This window comes from Stegostoma tigrinum, chromosome 4 (genome assembly GCF_030684315.1).
Source record: "Stegostoma tigrinum isolate sSteTig4 chromosome 4, sSteTig4.hap1, whole genome shotgun sequence".
NCBI classification, from domain to species: Eukaryota; Metazoa; Chordata; class Chondrichthyes; order Orectolobiformes; family Stegostomatidae; genus Stegostoma; species Stegostoma tigrinum.
In genome coordinates this window covers 77,750,969-77,770,029 of record NC_081357.1, presented here as the reverse complement: position 1 = coordinate 77,770,029, position 19,061 = coordinate 77,750,969, and the positions used below count along the sequence as shown (strand labels likewise).

General features: G+C 46.6%; 1 protein-coding gene across 1 annotated transcript in view; it reads left to right on the top strand.

The window, feature by feature from the left end:
* si:ch73-340m8.2 (proto-oncogene tyrosine-protein kinase LCK) overlaps positions 1 to 19,061 on the top strand; it is a 136,424-nt gene that overhangs the window by 1,303 nt on the left and 116,060 nt on the right. The gene's annotated exons all lie outside the window — the stretch shown is intronic.

The window sequence follows — 19,061 nt, the reverse complement described above, 5'->3', positions numbered from 1 at the left end:
GGGGAAGGTGCCGGGTGTGGTGGGGTTGGAGGGCAGTGTGGAGCGAACAAGGGAGTCACGGAGAGAGTGGTCTCTCCGGAAAGCAGACAGGGGTGGGGATGGAAAAATGTCTTGGGTGGTGGGGTCGGATTGTAAATGGCGGAAGTGTCGGAGGATAATGCGTTGTATCCGGAGGTTGGTAGGGTGGTGTGTGAGAACGAGGGGGATCCTCTTGGGGCGGTTGTGGCGGGGGCGGGGTGTGAGGGATGTGTCGCGGGAAATGCGGGAGACGCGGTCAAGGGCGTTCTCAATCACCGTGGGGGGGAAGTTGCGGTCCTTAAAGAACTTGGACATCTGGGATGTGCGGGAGTGGAATGTCTTATCGTGGGAGCAGATGCGGCGGAGGCGGAGGAATTGGGAATAGGGGATGGAATTTTTGCAGGAGGGTGGGTGGGAGGAGGTGTATTCTAGGTAGCTGTGGGAGTCGGTGGGCTTGTAATGGACATCAGTTACAAGCTGGTTGCCTGAGATGGAGACTGAGAGGTCCAGGAAGGTGAGGGATGTGCTGGAGATGGCCCAGGTGAACTGAAGGTTGGGGTGGAAGGTGTTGGTGAAGTGGATGAACTGTTCGAGCTCCTCTGGGGAGCAAGAGGCGGCGCCGATACAGTCATCAATGTACCGGAGGAAGAGGTGGGGTTTGGGGCCTGTGTAGGTGCGGAAGATGGACTGTTCCACGTAACCTACAAAGAGGCAGGCATAGCTGGGGCCCATGCGGGTGCCCATGGCCACCCCCTTAGTCTGTAGGAAGTGGGAGGAGTCAAAAGAGAAGTTGTTGAGTGTGAGGACGAGTTCCGCTAGGCGGATGAGAGTGTCGGTGGAGGGGGCCTGGTCGGGCCTGCGGGACAGGAAGAAGCGGAGGGCCTTGAGGCCATCTCCATGCGGAATGCAGGTGTACAGGGACTGGACGTCCATGGTGAATATGAGGTGTTGGGGGCCAGGGAATTGGAAGTCCTGGAGGAGGTGGAGGGCGTGGGTGGTGTCACGGACATAGGTGGGGAGTTCCTGGACCAAAGGGGAGAAAATGGAGTCCAGATAGGTGGAGATGAGTTCGGTGGGGCAGGAGCAGGCTGAGACGATGGGTCGACCAGGGCAGGCAGGTTTGTGGATTTTGGGAAGGAGATAGAAACGGGCCGTGCGGGGTTGGGGAACAATGAGGTTGGAGGCTGTGGGTGGGAGGTCCCCTGAGGTGATGAGGTCATGAATGGTGTTGGAGATGATGGTTTGGTGCTCGGGTGTGGGGTCATGATCGAGGAGGCGGTAGGAGGTGGTGTCGGAGAGTTGGCGTCTGGCCTCGGCGATGTAGAGGTCAGTACGCCATACTACCACTGCGCCACCCTTGTCTGCGGGTTTGATGGTGAGGTTGGGGTTGGAGCGGAGGGAGCGGAGGGCTGCCCGTTCTGCGGGGGAGAGGTTGGAGTGGGAGAGAGGGGTGGAGAGGTTGAGGCGGTTGATGTCTCGACGGCAGTTGGAGATGAAGAGGTCGAGGGAGGGTAGGAGGCCTGGGGGTGGTGTCCAGGAGGAGGACTTGTGTTGGAAGCGGGTGAAGGGGTCAGTGGAAGGAGGGTTGGGTTCCCGGTTGAAGAAGTAGGCATGCAGGCGAAGACGCAGAACGGGCAGCCCTCCGCTCCCTCCGCTCCAACCCCAACCTCACCATCAAACCCGCAGACAAGGGTGGCGCAGTGGTAGTATGGCGTACTGACCTCTACATCGCCGAGGCCAGACGCCAACTCTCCGACACCACCTCCTACCGCCTCCTCGATCATGACCCCACACCCGAGCACCAAACCATCATCTCCAACACCATTCATGACCTCATCACCTCAGGGGACCTCCCACCCACAGCCTCCAACCTCATTGTTCCCCAACCCCGCACGGCCCGTTTCTATCTCCTTCCCAAAATCCACAAACCTGCCTGCCCTGGTCGACCCATCGTCTCAGCCTGCTCCTGCCCCACCGAACTCATCTCCACCTATCTGGACTCCATTTTCTCCCCTTTGGTCCAGGAACTCCCCACCTATGTCCGTGACACCACCCACGCCCTCCACCTCCTCCAGGACTTCCAATTCCCTGGCCCCCAACACCTCATATTCACCATGGACGTCCAGTCCCTGTACACCTGCATTCCGCATGGAGATGGCCTCAAGGCCCTCCGCTTCTTCCTGTCCCGCAGGCCCGACCAGGCCCCCTCCACCGACACTCTCATCCGCCTAGCGGAACTCGTCCTCACACTCAACAACTTCTCTTTTGACTCCTCCCACTTCCTACAGACTAAGGGGGTGGCCATGGGCACCCGCATGGGCCCCAGCTATGCCTGCCTCTTTGTAGGTTACGTGGAACAGTCCATCTTCCGCACCTACACAGGCCCCAAACCCCACCTCTTCCTCCGGTACATTGATGACTGTATCGGCGCCGCCTCTTGCTCCCCAGAGGAGCTCGAACAGTTCATCCACTTCACCAACACCTTCCACCCCAACCTTCAGTTCACCTGGGCCATCTCCAGCACATCCCTCACCTTCCTGGACCTCTCAGTCTCCATCTCAGGCAACCAGCTTGTAACTGATGTCCATTACAAGCCCACCGACTCCCACAGCTACCTAGAATACACCTCCTCCCACCCACCCTCCTGCAAAAATTCCATCCCCTATTCCCAATTCCTCCGCCTCCGCCGCATCTGCTCCCACGATAAGACATTCCACTCCCGCACATCCCAGATGTCCAAGTTCTTTAAGGACCGCAACTTCCCCCCCACGGTGATTGAGAACGCCCTTGACCGCGTCTCCCGCATTTCCCGCGACACATCCCTCACACCCCGCCCCCGCCACAACCGCCCCAAGAGGATCCCCCTCGTTCTCACACACCACCCTACCAACCTCCGGATACAACGCATTATCCTCCGACACTTCCGCCATTTACAATCCGACCCCACCACCCAAGACATTTTTCCATCCCCACCCCTGTCTGCTTTCCGGAGAGACCACTCTCTCCGTGACTCCCTTGTTCGCTCCACACTGCCCTCCAACCCCACCACACCCGGCACCTTCCCCTGCAACCGCAGGAAATGCTACACTTGTCCCCACACCTCCTCCCTCACCCCCATCCCAGGCCCCAAGATGACATTCCACATTAAGCAGAGGTTCACCTGCACATCTGCCAATGTGGTATACTGCATCCACTGTACCCGGTGCGGCTTTCTCTACATTGGGGAAACCAAGCGGAGTCTTGGGGACCGCTTTGCAGAACACCTCCGCTCAGTTCGCAACAAACAACTGCACCTCCCAGTCGCAAACCATTTCCACTCCCCCTCCCATTCTCTTGATGACATGTCCATCATGGGCCTCCTGCACTGCCACCATGATGCCACCCGAAGGTTGCAGGAACAGCAACTCATATTCCGCCTGGGAACCCTGCAGCCATATGGTATCAATGTGGACTTCACCAGTTTCAAAATCTCCCCTTCCCCCACTGCATCCCTCAACCAGCCCAGTTCATCCCCTCCCCCCACTGCACCACACAACCAGCCCAGCTCTTCCCCCCCACCCACTGCATCCCAAAACCAGTCCAACCTGTCTCTGCCTCCCTAACCGGTTCTTCCTCTCACCCATCCCTTCCTCCCACCCCAAGCCGCACCCCCAGCTACCTACTAACCTCATCCCACCTCCTTGACCTGTCCGTCTTCCCTGGACTGACCTATCCCCTCCCTACCTCCCCACCTACACCCTCTCCACCTATCTTCTTTACTCTCCATCTTCGGTCCGCCTCCCCCTCTCTCCCTATTTATTCCAGTTCCCTCCCCCCATCCCCCTCTCTGATGAAGGGTCTAGGCCCGAAACGTCAGCTTTTGTGCTCCTGAGATGCTGCTTGGCCTGCTGTGTTCGTCCACCCTCACATTTTATTATCTTGGAATCTCCAGCATCTGCAGTTCCCATTATCTCTCATAAATTGTCAGTTTTTTGAAGTGTTCTTAATCGAAATTTACTAATTTAGCTCCTAAAATTTCCTATGGCCTCGTATTTTTACGTTTCAGAACGGCACCACTCCGCTATTAAACCGTACAAATTTTGTGTTCGATTCCACACAGACTCCTGTTCACTTACTAACCTCTTCGCTCCTTCTCCAGCTCTATACAATCCTTGGACTCCTTTTCTAAACAATCCACAACCCCATTGCTCCTCCGCACTTCCGCCATCTACAATCCGACCCCACCACCCAAGACGTTTTTCCATCCCCACCCTTGTCTGCTTTCCGGAGAGACCACTCTCTCCGTGACTCCCTTGTTCGCTCCACACTGCCCTCCAACCCCACCACACCCGGCACCTTCGACTGCAACCGCAGGAAATGCTACACTTACCCCCACATCTCCACCCTCACCCCTATCCCAGGCCCCAAGATGACTTTCCATATTAAGCAGAGGTTCACCTGCACATCTGCCAATGTGGTATACTGCATCCGTTGTACCCGGTGTGGCTACCTCTACATTGGGGAAACCAAGCGGAGGCTTGGGAACCGCTTTGCAGAACACCTCCACTTGGTTCGCAATAAACAACTGCACCTCCCAGTCGCAAACCATTTCCACTCCCCCTCCCATTCTTTAGATGACATGTCCATCATGGGCCTCCTGCAGTGCCACAATGATGCCACCCGAAGGTTGCAGGAACAGCAACTCATATTCCACTTGGGAACCCTGCAGCTCAGTGGTATCAATGTGGACTTTACCAGCTTCAAAATCTCTCCTTCCCCCACCGCATCCCAAAACCAGCCCAGTTCGCCCCCTCCCCCCACTGCACCACACAACCAGCCCAGCCTTTCCCCTCCACCCACTGCATCCCAAAACCAGTCCAACCTGTCTCTGCCTCCCTAACCTGTTCTTCCTCTCACCCATCCCTTCCTCCCACCCCAAGCGGCACCTCCATCTCCTACCTACTAACCTCATCCCATCTCCTTGACCTGTCCGTCTTCCCTGGACTGACCTATCCCCTCCCCACCTATACTCTCCTCTCCACCCATCTTCTTTTCTCTACATCTTCGGTCTGCCTCCCCCTCTCTCCCTATTTATTCCAGAACCCTCTACCCATCCCCCTCTCTGATGAAGGGTCTAGGCCCAAAACATCAGCTTTTGTGCTCCTGAGATGCTGCTTGGCCTGCTGTGTTCATCCAGCTTCACACTTTATTATTTTGGATTACGGATCTGTCTCTATTGTCAAATTCCCTTCATGTGACAATAAAGCTCATTCAATTCAATTGATCTTGATATTCTCCTTAAAACTTACCACAAATGCTGTTCTTAGCTGACATCTTCAAATATGGTATAACAAGGTGAAGAGTTGGATGAACACAGCAGGCCAAGCAGCATCAGAGGAGCTAGAGAGCTGATGTTTTGGGCCTAGACCCTACTTCAGAAAATGAAGAAGTGTTTCTGAAGAAGGGTCTAGGCCCGAAACGTCAGCTTTCCTGCTCCTCTGGTGCTGCTTTGCCTGCTGTGTTCATCCAGCTCTACACCTTGTTACCTCAGATTCTCCGGCATCTGCAGTTCCTACTGTCTCTGAAACACTTTTCAAATATGGTCTTGCTTTTGCAAGAGTCACTCCAAGACCAGACTAAGGTTAGTTGTAGTGCCCAACTGTTGTATTTTCAGAGATAACAAGGTGTAGAACACAGCAGGCCAAGCAGCATCAGCGGAGCAGGAAAGCTGATGTTTGGGGTCTGCACCCTTCTTCAGAAAGCCCTTCTTTTTGAAGAAGGGTCCAGACCCGAAACATCAGCTTTCCTGCTTCTCTGATGCTGCTTGGCCTGCTGTGTTCGTTCCAGCTCTACACCTTGTTATCACAGATTCTCCAGCATCTGCGGTTCCTACTATCTGTTGTATTATCAGGTTGATAACGTGCAAACAATCCCATATATTTTACCAGGTTAAGACAGCGATGGTCTTCTACTGGTACATCTCTATTTTCTTCCATGTTCTTTTCTGTTAAAATTATTGTTTGGCCTTCTTGCCTTGCCATGTGCAAGGAGGCCACTTTGCTTATCACTCACCACTCTCTGCTAATAAGAAGACTCATATCCAAATCAAAATGTTAACTGAGATCAGAGATGATGGGAACTGCAGATGCTGGAGAATCCAAGATAACAAAGTGTGAAGCTGGATGAACACAGCAGGCCAAGCAGCATCTCAGGAGCACAAAAGCTGACGTTTCGGGCCTCGACCCTTCATCAGAAGAAGGGTTTAGGCCCGAAACGTCAGCTTTTGTGCTCCTGAGATGCTGCTTGGCCTGCTGTGTTCATCCAACTTCACACTTTGTTATCAAAATGTTAACTGTTTGTTTGTCCACAGGTGCTGCCAGACCTGCTGAGGTTCTGTGGCACTTTTTGTTTTATTTCAGATCTCCAAAGCCACAGTACCTTGCTTTTATTATACTGTTGGATTTCTTCCTTCCTAGCCCATCTGTACTGAGACTATCTTAAATTGTAACATTGTTGCCCTACCTGACATCAGCTAATATAGAGTGGGAATCAAACACAGCTGCTCAATAACCTATTGGACAGAACCAATTAAAATAAATGGAATTTTTTTTCATATTAGTGAATCTCACATTGCTATATGATATTTTTTATGAATGAAAGACGTTGTACTTTAATTAATTCTGCTCTGATCGTTCTGACTCTGAAACTAGATGTGACACTTGTATTCTGATCATAGCTAGAACATCTTCAGTAATAGCTTTCTTATCCATCATTTAGCATAGTAACCCACACACAGTTACCACTGGCTCATCGATAATCTATTCTTGCCTTCTCTTTCTCTTCAGCTACATTTATACCTTTGTGACATCTTGCACAGACATGGGATCAGCTTCCACATATACGCTGATGACATCTAGTTCTACCTCTTCAACACATTCCTTGTCCTCTGTACAGCTTTGATATTTTCAAGTTTACCTGATTCATGGTCTTACATGGTCTGTAATTTCCTTAATGAAGCAGTCATCTGTAGTCCATGTTTTAGCCTCCACACTTTTGACCTCTTGCTAGTCTGGCCACTATCTCAGCTTTATCCAAACTGTTCGTAATCTTGGTGTTTTATTGGACTATGAGCTGAGTTTACAATGTTATTATCTGTTCCATCTTAAAAACTTCCATATTTGTAGCATAACCTACCACTGCATTGACTGCATCTCAAACCATCAAGCTCACCTTTACCGTTGTATCAGAGATATTGGGAACTGCAGATGCTGGACAATCCGAGATAACAAAGTGTAGAGCTGGATGAACACAGCAGGCCAAGCAGCACCTTAGGAGCGCAAAAGCTGATGTTTTGGGCCAAGACCCTTCATCAGAAAAGGGGGAGATGGAGAAGGTTCTGAAATAAATAGGGAGAGAGGGGAAGGCGGATCGAAGATGGATAGAGGAAAAGATAGGTGGAGAGGAGACAGACAAGTCAAAGAGGCGGGGATGGAGCCAGTAAAGGTGAGTGTAGTTGGGGAGGGAGGGAGGGGATAGCTCAGTCTCGGGAGGACGGACAGTCAAGGGGGCGGGATGAGGTTAGTAGGAAGGAAATGGGGGTGCGGCTTGATGTGGGAGAAGGGGATAGGTGAGAGGAAGAACAGGTTAGGGAGACGGGGATGAGCTGGGCTGGTTTTGGGGTGCAGTGGGGGGAGGGGAGATTTTGAAGCTGGTGAAATCCACATTGATACCATTGGGCTGCAGGGCTCCCAAGTCGAATATGAGTTGCTGTTCTTGCAACCTTCGGGTGGCGTCATTTGTGGCACTGCAGGAGGCCCAGGATGGACATGTCATCTAAAGAATGTAGGGGGAGTTGAAATGGTTCGCGACTGGGAAGGTGTTGGTGAAGTGGATAAACTGTTCAAGCTCTTTGTGGGAGCACAAGGGAGCACCGATACAGTCATCAATGTAATGGAGGAAGATTTGAGGTTTAGGGCCAGTATAACGGAGGAAGAGGTGGGGTTTAGGGCCAGTGTTCATCTACTTCACCAACACCTTCACCAACACCTTTCACCCCAACCTCAAGTTCACCTGGATTCATCCACTTCACCAACACCTTCCGCTCCAACCTCAAGTTCACCTGGACTATCTCCAACACACCCCTCACCTTCCTGGACCTCTCTGTCTCCATCTCAGGCAACCACCTAGAAACCAATATCCATTTCCAAGCCCACCGACACCCACAGCTACCTAGAATACACCTCCTCCCACCCACCTTCAAAATCTCCCCTCCCCCTACAGCATCCCAAAACCAGCCCAGCTCCTCTCTGCCTCCCTAGCCTGTTCTTCTTCTCACCTATCCCCTTCTCCCACATCAAGCCGCACCCCCATTTCCTTCCTACTAACCTCATCCCGCCCCCTTGACCTGTCCGTCTGACCCGGACTGATATCTCCTCCCTACCTCCCCACCTACACTCACCTCTACTGGCTCCATCCCCGCCTCTTTGACTTGTCTGTCTCCTCTCCACCTATCTTCTCCACTATCCACCTTTGATCCACCTCCCCCTCTCTCTCTATTTATTTCAGAACCCTCTCCCCCTCCCCCTTTTCTGATGAAGGGTTTAGGCCCGAAATGTCAGCTTTTATGCTCCTAAGGTGCTGCTTGGCCTGCTGTTTTCATCCAGCTCTACATTTTATTATCGCACCTTTACCATTCCCTGGTTTGACTGAACCAATGGGCTTCTCGGCAGCCTTTTATCTTGTACTTACTGTAAGCATTATTTTAGCCAAAACCCTGCTGCCATTTCTTTATTTGTTTTATTCTTACATGAACTTTTTCTTATGACAGCTGATTGAATTGTTCAGCAATTTTTGTCATTTTGTTTAGTCTTGAAAGTTTTGTCCCAGGTGCTTGCTGGAAAATCTATTATTACTGCAATCAAAATGGTGAAAAGGGAAATTTGAATGTTATTTCTCCATTTTCACATTACTTGAAGGAGACCAAAAAGATGAAAGATTGATGCAAAATTGGTTTGGTTGCACCAGACTTAGAGGGTGTGTACCTGCCCTGTGTGTGCAGTTATGTTAATAGGCCCAAGGATGTATTGGTAGACATGTCAAAAAAAATTGCATGTACATTTTACAAGGGACATGAAAACATGCACCTCTGCTCAATTAATTATCATACGCAATGCGCAATAGGTCAAGTAACCACAGCTCATTTTTAATGCCTTAGTTTTGCCAAATGGGACATCACTAGCTTCGGCCGCTGTAAACTACGCAGAATAATCAAGCAGTTCACTGATGCATCATTCATCAGGGAAAATTCACCCCGCCCGCCCCGTGCAATCTGATTTAATTCTCCAAATGTGAATTGTAGATAAAACTATTCTTTTGTGGCTCAGTGTCTTCCTTTTAATGTTAATAATATTTTGTGTGCTGTATTTTGCAATCTTGTGTTGCTGCAAGATGTTTGTCCAGCCAGAACAATGGTCAACTATAGACTAGAATCATATATTCCTGTACATCAGTGTACTGGGCCTTAAAATAACAAGGTCCTAGAATTAAAGTGCATGGACTGCTAAAGCAGATTATCTGGCCTAGTTGAGAGATGAGCACTAGCCTGCCCAACCCTAAGCTTCATATTACTTGTTGTTCTGTATAGTTGCTGAAATAATTTTTGTAACTGGGGTGAATGCAGCTGTCCGCTCTGTAGACGTATGGTATACTCCTTCATGGGATTGTAGGTCAGGAGAGCAATGTGATGGATGAGAATGGTGAGATGCAGTGTTTGAAGAGTTAAATTTATGGAGTATGTGAGGCATGTTAAGGGAGGATTGAAACAATCAAACCTGGTGTTGATAAAAGAAATACTATAGTCATCAACGGCCGAAATGCCTGATGTGATTAAAGCAGGTGAAAGAATTACTTTAAATTGAGAGGAACATGGGGTTGGAAACTTAGCTTGGTACTAAACATAACATGAAAGCTTTAAACAGTCGGCTTCAAAATGAGACAATGTCTGGGAAAAGGGATGGAGTAAAAAGGGAGTTTTTTGCCGGAGGCTGAAGACAATAGCTTTCTTTTTTAAAAAAGTTTAACAGGAGGAAATTGTGAATCATCCAAGGCTGGAATTTGAATAACACAGGAAATTGAGAGGATGAAGGGAGAGTAGCTGTGCTTAAAATATTGAATAGGAGGAACCTGAATCTTTTCACATTATTGTGTATGTGGAGTGGTGGTCGGATTAAAAACCCCACTCATTTCGCTGAGTTAACAACTACACTCGAAAGAACAAAAGTCTGAACCTTCAAGTACTTTTTAAAGGCTGTGAATCTTGCTGCCACCATGTGGTCATTTACGAGCCATCACTTGAGAAAATGGGTGGAAAAAAAAAATTGTGTGTGGATTGTATCTCATCCGTTGGGCATTAAGCAAGTTATATACAGCAGTTCACTATTTGCTTTTTTTCCCCACCTAGTGCTTTATTAAGTTAGCCTGCCCAACCCTAAGCTTCATGGAATTACATTACTTGTTGTTCTGTATAGTTGCTGAAGTAATTTTTATAACTGGGGTGAATGCAGCAATCCGCTATATAGATGTACCAGTAGCAGAGAGCCTCTAAAATAAGTAACAAAAATGTAACATTTTTCCAGTTACGAACGAACAACTTCTCATGCTGAACAAAAACAGTCTGTGCTGCTGCCACTCAAGTATCTTTCTTCTTCCACATTCCCAAATCTTCCTGAGTGTTTTCCTAACAAGTCATTACGCAGTTGACATCCGAGAGGCATTCTATAATGTGTCAGCCCTGATCCAGCGAGCAGTGGATGCCAATTTGAGATGTGCAATTTGTTGGCTTCCTTTGCATGAAACCTAGGTCACAGGTCATTGATCAGCAAAACCTTCACCATGATAAAGCACAGCAGCATCGGACATGACACATAGGACTTAATTTGCAACTGTTTTTCATGCAACTGAGTTAGGTGAAGTTATTGTTCATTGACTGTAAATGTGTCAACACTGGAGAGGAAGCAATTCCCGTTTATTCTCAATGTCAAATGCAGCCGTTTGTTTTTTTTTCTTAGCTTTTACTGTCATGCAATAATACTTAACATTCCAAACTATTGGAAGGCTTCACCTCTTCTGATTTTATGCTAGAGGTAATGGGAACTGCAGATGCTGGAGAATCCAAGATAACAAAGTGTGGGGCTGGATGAAGCAGGCCAAGCAGCATCTTAGGAACACAGATGAAGAGTCTAGGCCCAAAACGTCAGCTTTTGTGCTCCTAAGATGCTGCTTGGCCTGCTGTGTTCATCCAGCCCCACACTTTGTTATCTTTGATTTTATGCTAGTATGTGCATTAGGAAAAGAATAGCAATCCCTCAGACTGGGCTGTAACATTATGCGGTATTAAAAAATACTATTCTCTCTAGTTTAATTCTTGTAACCGCAGCTAAAATGATAGTTGATCAGACAGGTGATGATGTAAAATTGTAATATATTTGTAAATGTGAGATTCTATGTGTAATGAAGAGTGAACTGTTGGTGCCCATATTGTTCCTTTTGGTCCCACTACATCTAAGTTTAGATCTGGGATCTGCAACTTGGAGTGGAGGGTGCCTGCTTGATAGTGGGCCCCGTTAGCCTTGGAACTTTTGGGCAGATGACTTCGAGGCAATTATGGCTAGAGGGGTCAGACATACTAAGATTATCCTGGCCTAATACAGTGCCATCATTCTCAGTTTGAATTCTCATGGCACTGGCAATCACAAGCAAAGTGAATGAGAAGTGGATGGACACCTCTTAGGTATCCTGAAGGGTGACTTCTACGTCCCTGTATATGGCTGCTTTTCCATAGTGTCATTCTGGTAGATGCACAATCTCTTTGTGAGGAAACAGCGAGCCGGGTCAAGTTCCCTCTTCCCACTGTTACCTTGCTACTGTTGTTGACTACAAATGGCTATAGTGATGAAGTGCATTTTTGTAGCCAATGAGCTTTCTGTTGGACCTGGCTTTCTGTGACAGCTGCCAAACTGTCCATGGAGACAGCCAGACACACGTGTGCGAATCCATGATAACAAAGTGTGAAGCTGGATGAACACAGCAGGCCAAACAGCATCTTAGGAGCACAAAAGCTGACGTTTCGGGCCTCATCTCTGATGAAGGGTCGAGGCCCGAAACGTCAGCTTTTGTGCTCCTAAGATGCTGCTTGGCCTGCTGTGTTTATCCAGCTTCACACTTTGTTATCTTGGATTCTCCAGCATCTGCAGTTCCCATCATCTCTGTGCCAAACCATCATGGCTTTAGTGGACTTTTCCAACATTTGAGCCAGTTTTCTGAGTATCTTTGACAAATTTGATTAGTGTTCCTGTGTCTGTTTGTGCATTTTAATGAAGTTATTAGTGGCCAAAATCATACACTTCTCTCCCACTTGGATCTGAGCAGGTGTCTGGTCTCAGATAGATCTCCTGAGTTTCCGTGAAGTAGGGTTTTTTCTTCCTCAGCCAGCTGTGGATGGACGTCAGTGATATGCTCCCAATAAGGTGCTCCAGATTTTAATCTAGCTACTGTACCCACTGAAGTGTCAGTATTTGAGCAGAGACAGACTTGCTGGCGTTTCCACTGAGGAACCTGTGTTTTCTTGCTCAGAGTGAGAGAAGATGTTCAGAGGTACTGGTCTCTTCAAGGCATAGGCCAAGCAGATGTTGCTGGTGCCCACAGAAGACCAGAGAGGGAATGAGTTGTGTAATGGGGTAAAAGTTTATGCACTCTAGGATTACGTTTTCAGTAGTGGTAATGACAGAGCAGTGTAACACTTGACAATGAATCTTAATTTCTTACCTCACCACATGAGAAGGCACAATCATCTTCTGCTAAGGCAAGTGTACTCTCCTCATAGTCAATGAACAGGTATATATCAGTCACCCCAGGAGTTGGCTCGGCTGTATCTTGTCTACTGAGGGCTGTGAGGACTGTTTTCTACTGGTATGAGATGTGAATAGGAATTGAGTGACATGTAAGTGGCTGGTACAGTAGTTAGTGCTGTTGCAGGCGAGGGGAGGATGGTGGGTTGTCCTGAGTCCATGCACAGAAAGTGTGCAGGGTTAGTAGCATGGTCATCTGGGGATGGAATTAGTAAGTGATTGAAGCAAGAGGCTGCATGCAACAGAGTGAGAGTGGTCGACCATGACCCTTGTGGAAGGTGGATGCAGTAGCAAAGTTAGGGTGAGTGTAAGGTATAGAGAGAAAATTGTGGCATTTACTCTGGAAAAACACTGAAGGCCTTTTTTTTTCCTGCATTGCCAGGGGTTCACAAATACTGTGACCCAGTGGCAAGTTTGGAAAAGGCTGCGGGATCTGGTGTTGTGGTCATCTCTAGTGATTCTGAGGAAATACAATCCACTACCCTCTCCACCATGGCCTCCTGTTAGTAAGGCAGAATGCCAGTTTTCCTACATTAGCCATCTCTGGCATTCCTCCCACACTGGAATGATGATATAGTCTGTTTCTTGGCTTGCAGTATCTGAACTGGAGCACAGCTGGGCTCCAAATATAGTGCTGGCAACAGAAAAGCTAGAAGATCCCAGCAGTAGTGGACATTCACAGCCTGATAAGTGTAAAGTAATGTGAGTGTTGATTTGCAGGCATGGTGTATATTTAATGAAGTGAACCCAATAAAATTGAGCTGAAAAGTCAGCTAGATCTCAAGGAGAGAAACTCTCCATAAATCTCCCCGTAATGTGCATATGTTTCAATTTGGGAAAATTCAGCATTTAGACACTTAAACTTGAAAATTTTTCCATCCTTGTTTATGTATGAATAGTTTGGCATCTATTCAATGTATATGTATTTTCATTCCTAGTGCATGTAGTTTTTTTCTTGGGGGGAAAAAGAGGAATGTTTTGTTACAGTTTTAAGAGCTGCTAATGCTAATGAGCCAAGGAAGAAGGTGACCCATGATCAGCAGCCATGAAAGTTCAAGCAGCAGCATGTGAGACCAACGATGTGTATATAAGTCACTCAGTAGCTGAAAGTGATTGGCTTACTTGTTACACAAAGCTATTTGAGATTTTCAAACAGATCAAACTTATGCTGTGTATCAATTCAGTATGAGAGTGATAATTCTTAGTTAAGAAATGTAACAGAGGAAAACAGCAGACAATCTAGAATTAAAATTGCTCATCATGACTCCTAAGCCTAACTTACTCCTGAATGAGAGAAAGCATCATCATATGGATTACTGCAGAGTAATAGATATAATACTGGACTAATAATCTAGAGGTAGGGGTTCAGACATTATTTCTAAACCCAGTTTGAGAAACTGAATGAAGCTAAAAGCTAGAATAGAACATACAGTGGGCTGAAGGGCCTATTCTGTCTGACCACAATGCTATTCTAAAATAATCTGCACAAGATCCATATCCCTCCATTTTCTGCCATTCATGTGTTTGTCTAAATGCTTCTTAACCATTGCTATCATATCTGCTTATATCACCACCCGCAGCAGCATGTTCCAGGCACCTATGTGTAAAATAAACTTGCCTTGGACATCTCCTTTAAATTTTCCTCCTCTCACCTATGCTCCCTAGTGTTTGACATTTCTACAGTGGAAATAAAACTCTGATTATCCACTCTAACAATGCTTGTCATAATTTTATCTACTTTTATCAAATCACCTCTCAGCTTCTGACTCTCTAGCGAAAACAGTCCCAGTTCGCCCAACCTCTCCTTATAGCAAATACACTTTGATCCAGACAGATCTCGGTAAACATGTTTTGCACTCTCTCCAAAGCCTCCGCATCCTTCCTACAGTGTGGTGACCAAAATTACACTCAACATTACCAATGTGGCCTGACTAAAGTTTTACGCAGCTGCAACAGCTTCACATGGTAAGACACTACAAACATACCAGAGCTTAAGAGAGTCAGGTGGCAGAGTAGAGTGCAGTGGCATCACCTAAGGAGAAGGTGTTAGGGAAACTGAAAGGTTGAAGGGTGGATAAATCCCCTGGACCAGAAGAAATGCACACAGGATTCTGAAGGGGATAGCTGAGGAGATTGTAGAGGCATTGCTGGTGATCTTTCAGGAATCACTGGAGTCAGGGAGAGTCCCAGAGGATTGGAAAATGGTTGATGTAACATTCCTATTTAAGAAAAGAGGGAGTAGAAGGAAATTATATGCTGGTTAATCTTACCTTGGTCACGGTAAGGTCTTAGAATCTATTTTTAAGGATGAGATTGAAGAGTACTTGGAAATGTATGATAATGTAAGGCTGTGTCAGCATGGCTTCATCAAGGGGAGGTCATGCCTGACAAAACTGTTAAAATTCTTTGAGGCGGTAATGAGCAAGTTAGGCAAAAGAGAGCTAGTGGATTTAGATTTCCAAAAGACCTTTGACAAGCTGTTGCATGGGAGGATGCTAAACCAGATAGGAGCCCACCACATTAGGGGCAAGGTATTGGCATGGATAGAGGATTGGCAGATTGGAAAAAAGCAAAAAATGGGGATAAAGGGGGTCTTTTTTAGAGTGGCAGCCGGTGATTATTGGAGTTAGGACCACAACTATTCGAGTTATATATTTAAAATCTGGATGAAGGAACTGAGAGCACTGTTGCTACATTTTATAGATGACACAAAGATAGGTGGATGGACAGTTTGACAAAGTGGGGAAGCTACTGAAGGACTTGAACAGACAAGGAAAGTGTGCAAGGAGGTGGCAGATTTGGGAATGCTTGAGGTTTTCCACTTTGGTAGTTGTAGTTCAAGATTCTCTTAAGGTTAAACACAGGTTCACTTAGCAGTTACGAAAGCAAATGTAATATTAGCATTATTTTGAGAGGGCTAGAATACAAGAACATGGACGTACTCCTGAGGCTTTACAAGGATCTGGTCATATTGCAATTGGAATATTGTGAACAATTTTGGGCTCCTTATCTAAGAAAGCATACTGGCCATGGAGAGTGTCCAGAGGAGATTTCCAAGAATGATCCGAGGGATGAATGCTGTCATATGAGGAGTGGTTAAGGATTTTGGATCTGTACTCGTTGGAGTTCAGAAAGAGAGGGTGATCTCACTGAAATTTACAGAATACTGAGAGGCCTGGATAGAGTGGATCTGGAGAAGATGTTTCCACAATTAGGAACAACTAGGATCTGAGGGCAAAGCCTCAGAGGGAAGGGACGACTCTTTAAAAAGGAGGATGAATGTTTTTAAGCCAAAGGGTGGTGAATCTGTGGAACCCATTGCCACAGAAGGATGTCATTGAGTGCATTTAAGACAAGAGTTAGATTAGATTAGATTGCCTACAGTGTGGAAACCGGCCCTTCGGCCCAACAAGTCCACACCGCCCCTTGGAGCATCCCACCCAGACCCATTCCCCTACGACCCACACACCCCTGAACACTACGGGCAATTTAGCCCGCACATCTTTGGACTGTGGGAGGAAACGGGAGCACCTGGAGAAAACCCATGCAGACACTGGTAGAATGTGCAAACTTCGCACAGACAGTTGCCCGAGGCTGGAATCGAACCTAGGTCCCTGGTGCTGTGAGGCTGCAGTGCTAACCACAGAGCCACCGTGCCGTTAGATAGATAGACTCTTGACTAGTGAGGGGTCAAGGGTTACACGCAGAAGGTATAAGAATGGGGTTGAAAAACTTATCAGACATGATCAAATGGTGGAGCAGACACAATGGCCCAAATAGCCTAATTTTGCTCCTCAATTTTATGATCTATAGTCTTATAACATGACTTACCAGCTTTAATGTGCAATTCCCCTAATACTCAACAGAGCTGATATCAGTCAAAGTGATTATGAGCGTGTTAGATTGTTGTGGAAAGCAAACTGGATTACTATTAATCCTTTAATCGAAAGAAACCAATCATTTTAATTCCAGATCCAAAATATAATATAATACACGGTATAAAAATAATGCTTGTGGGCAATCAGTTGTGAATTATTACTGTAATTAGCTTGAGCTTGTTTGCTCCATCTTCCCAGACAAAAACAACTTCTCAGCATGACTTAAATCATAGAGATTTTACTTATGATTGATCACAAAATCTGATGCCAGAGGAGTTTAAAATTGGGATAAGCAAGTCATAAAGTACATTACATCCTAAGAGTTATCTCCAATTCCATGCTGACAAGCCTATTTTCCAGGATTAATGTTATGGTACTTATCAGGGTCAACTCTGGTATTTAATAGACTAGGATAGATTCCTCCTCAGATATAGATATTTTCTAATCAGCCTGGATCAGAGATGTTGTGAAACACCTCAGGAGCATGTGGTGCTTGAACCCAAATCTCCTGGATCAAAGTTAGGGTCACTACTACTGCCCTGTTGTCTTCAGATATATGTTTGCGTTAACTCCATGATGAACAATTGATCTGACCAAGCCACTTCCTCCAGAAGGAGAATTTGCTCAGTGAGGTTGGTTTCTTCCAGTTCAACCAAATAATCAAATGTATAAGTTGAATTGCAGGGGAAATAATGGCCACACTGCATCTGATTCACTGCCATGCACACTGAGGCCTATTCTAGTTAAAAATGCAGAAAAATTTGGAGGAATATATTGGCGATCAAATAGGCATCTAGATAACTAATTTTAGGGGTTGCACCAATGATCTCACCATTGTAGGAAAAAACAGTTCTGAGGAAGGGTTATCGGACTTGAAACATTAACTCTGTTTCTTCACAAATGCTGCCAAACCTGCTGAGTTTTTCCAGCAACTTCTGTTTTCTTTTGTAACAGTTCAATCCTGTTCAGTTCAAGAAACCTGACGTGTTAAAAACATCCACATTTCTGTTCATGGTCTGCCCTGAGGTGAGTCATAGCCATTGAGTTATACAGCACAGAAACAGACCTTTCAGTCCAATGAGCCCATACCAAACATAATCCCAAACTAAACTGGTCCCACCTGCCTGTTCCTGACCCAGATCCCTCCAAACCTTTCCTATTCACATACTTACCCAAGTGTCTTTTAAACTTTAATTGTGCCCACATTCACCACTTCCTCAGAAAGTTCATCCCACACGTGAACCACCCTCTGTGTAAAACAATTTGCCCCCGTGTCTTCTTTAAATCTCTCTCCTCTCACCCTAGTGTGCACCGTAAGGAAGCAGGTACTAAATTTACTTAAGACCCTGCTGAATCACAAATTAGCTAGACGAGTTAACCAGCTCCTTACCTGAAAGCATGTAACCATGTTAGTATAATATCATGCTGTTACTCAACACAACTCAGGGTGTGAAAAGTACAATACTTCATAGATTCCACACCCCCCAGCATATCCCAGGACTGGATAACTGTAATGCTACTAATGAATTTCTCCACTTCACAACATGTTTAATAGGAGCAGGTCCTGGTCCAGTTTAAACATGGATTATGTGCTGTTTTGTTGGTGTAATCTTTTCTGGCTCAGTGGTTAGCACTGCTGCCTCACAGCACCAGTGACCTGGCTTCGATTCCACCCTCTCTGTGTGGAGTTTCCATATTCTCCCTGTGTCTGCTTGGGTTTCCTCTGGGTGCTCAAGTCCAAAGATGTGCAGGTTTGGTGGACCAGCCACTCTAAATTGCCTGTAGTGTCTAGTATTGTAAATTACGTGGATTAGCATGGGAAATGAAGGACTACAGGGAAAGGGTAGGGGAATTGGTTTGGGGTGAGATGCTCTGGGTGGCGATGTGGACTTGTTGGGCTGAATAACCTGTTTCCGCACTGTTGGGATTCTATGATTATACACACTATGAAAACTTTTATTTTGCTCTACAATACAATCAAGTGATGAAACATGACTTTATACCCAAAGGTCAAGACATGACCGTGTACAAGTATATGTTTAAAATGATTTACATTCTGGTACTGATGATTTTATGCAGATTAGATACTGCTGTCAGGTTCATTTCAGAACCTTATGATTGGATGCTATTTGATCTGACTGCTTGAATGGACCAGTAGTATCATAGAATCCCTACAGTGTGGAAGAAGACCATTTAGCCTATTTGAGTCCCATTGAAGGGCATCCCACCCAGACCCATCCCTCCACCTTGTAATCCTGCATTTCCCATGGCTAATGCACTT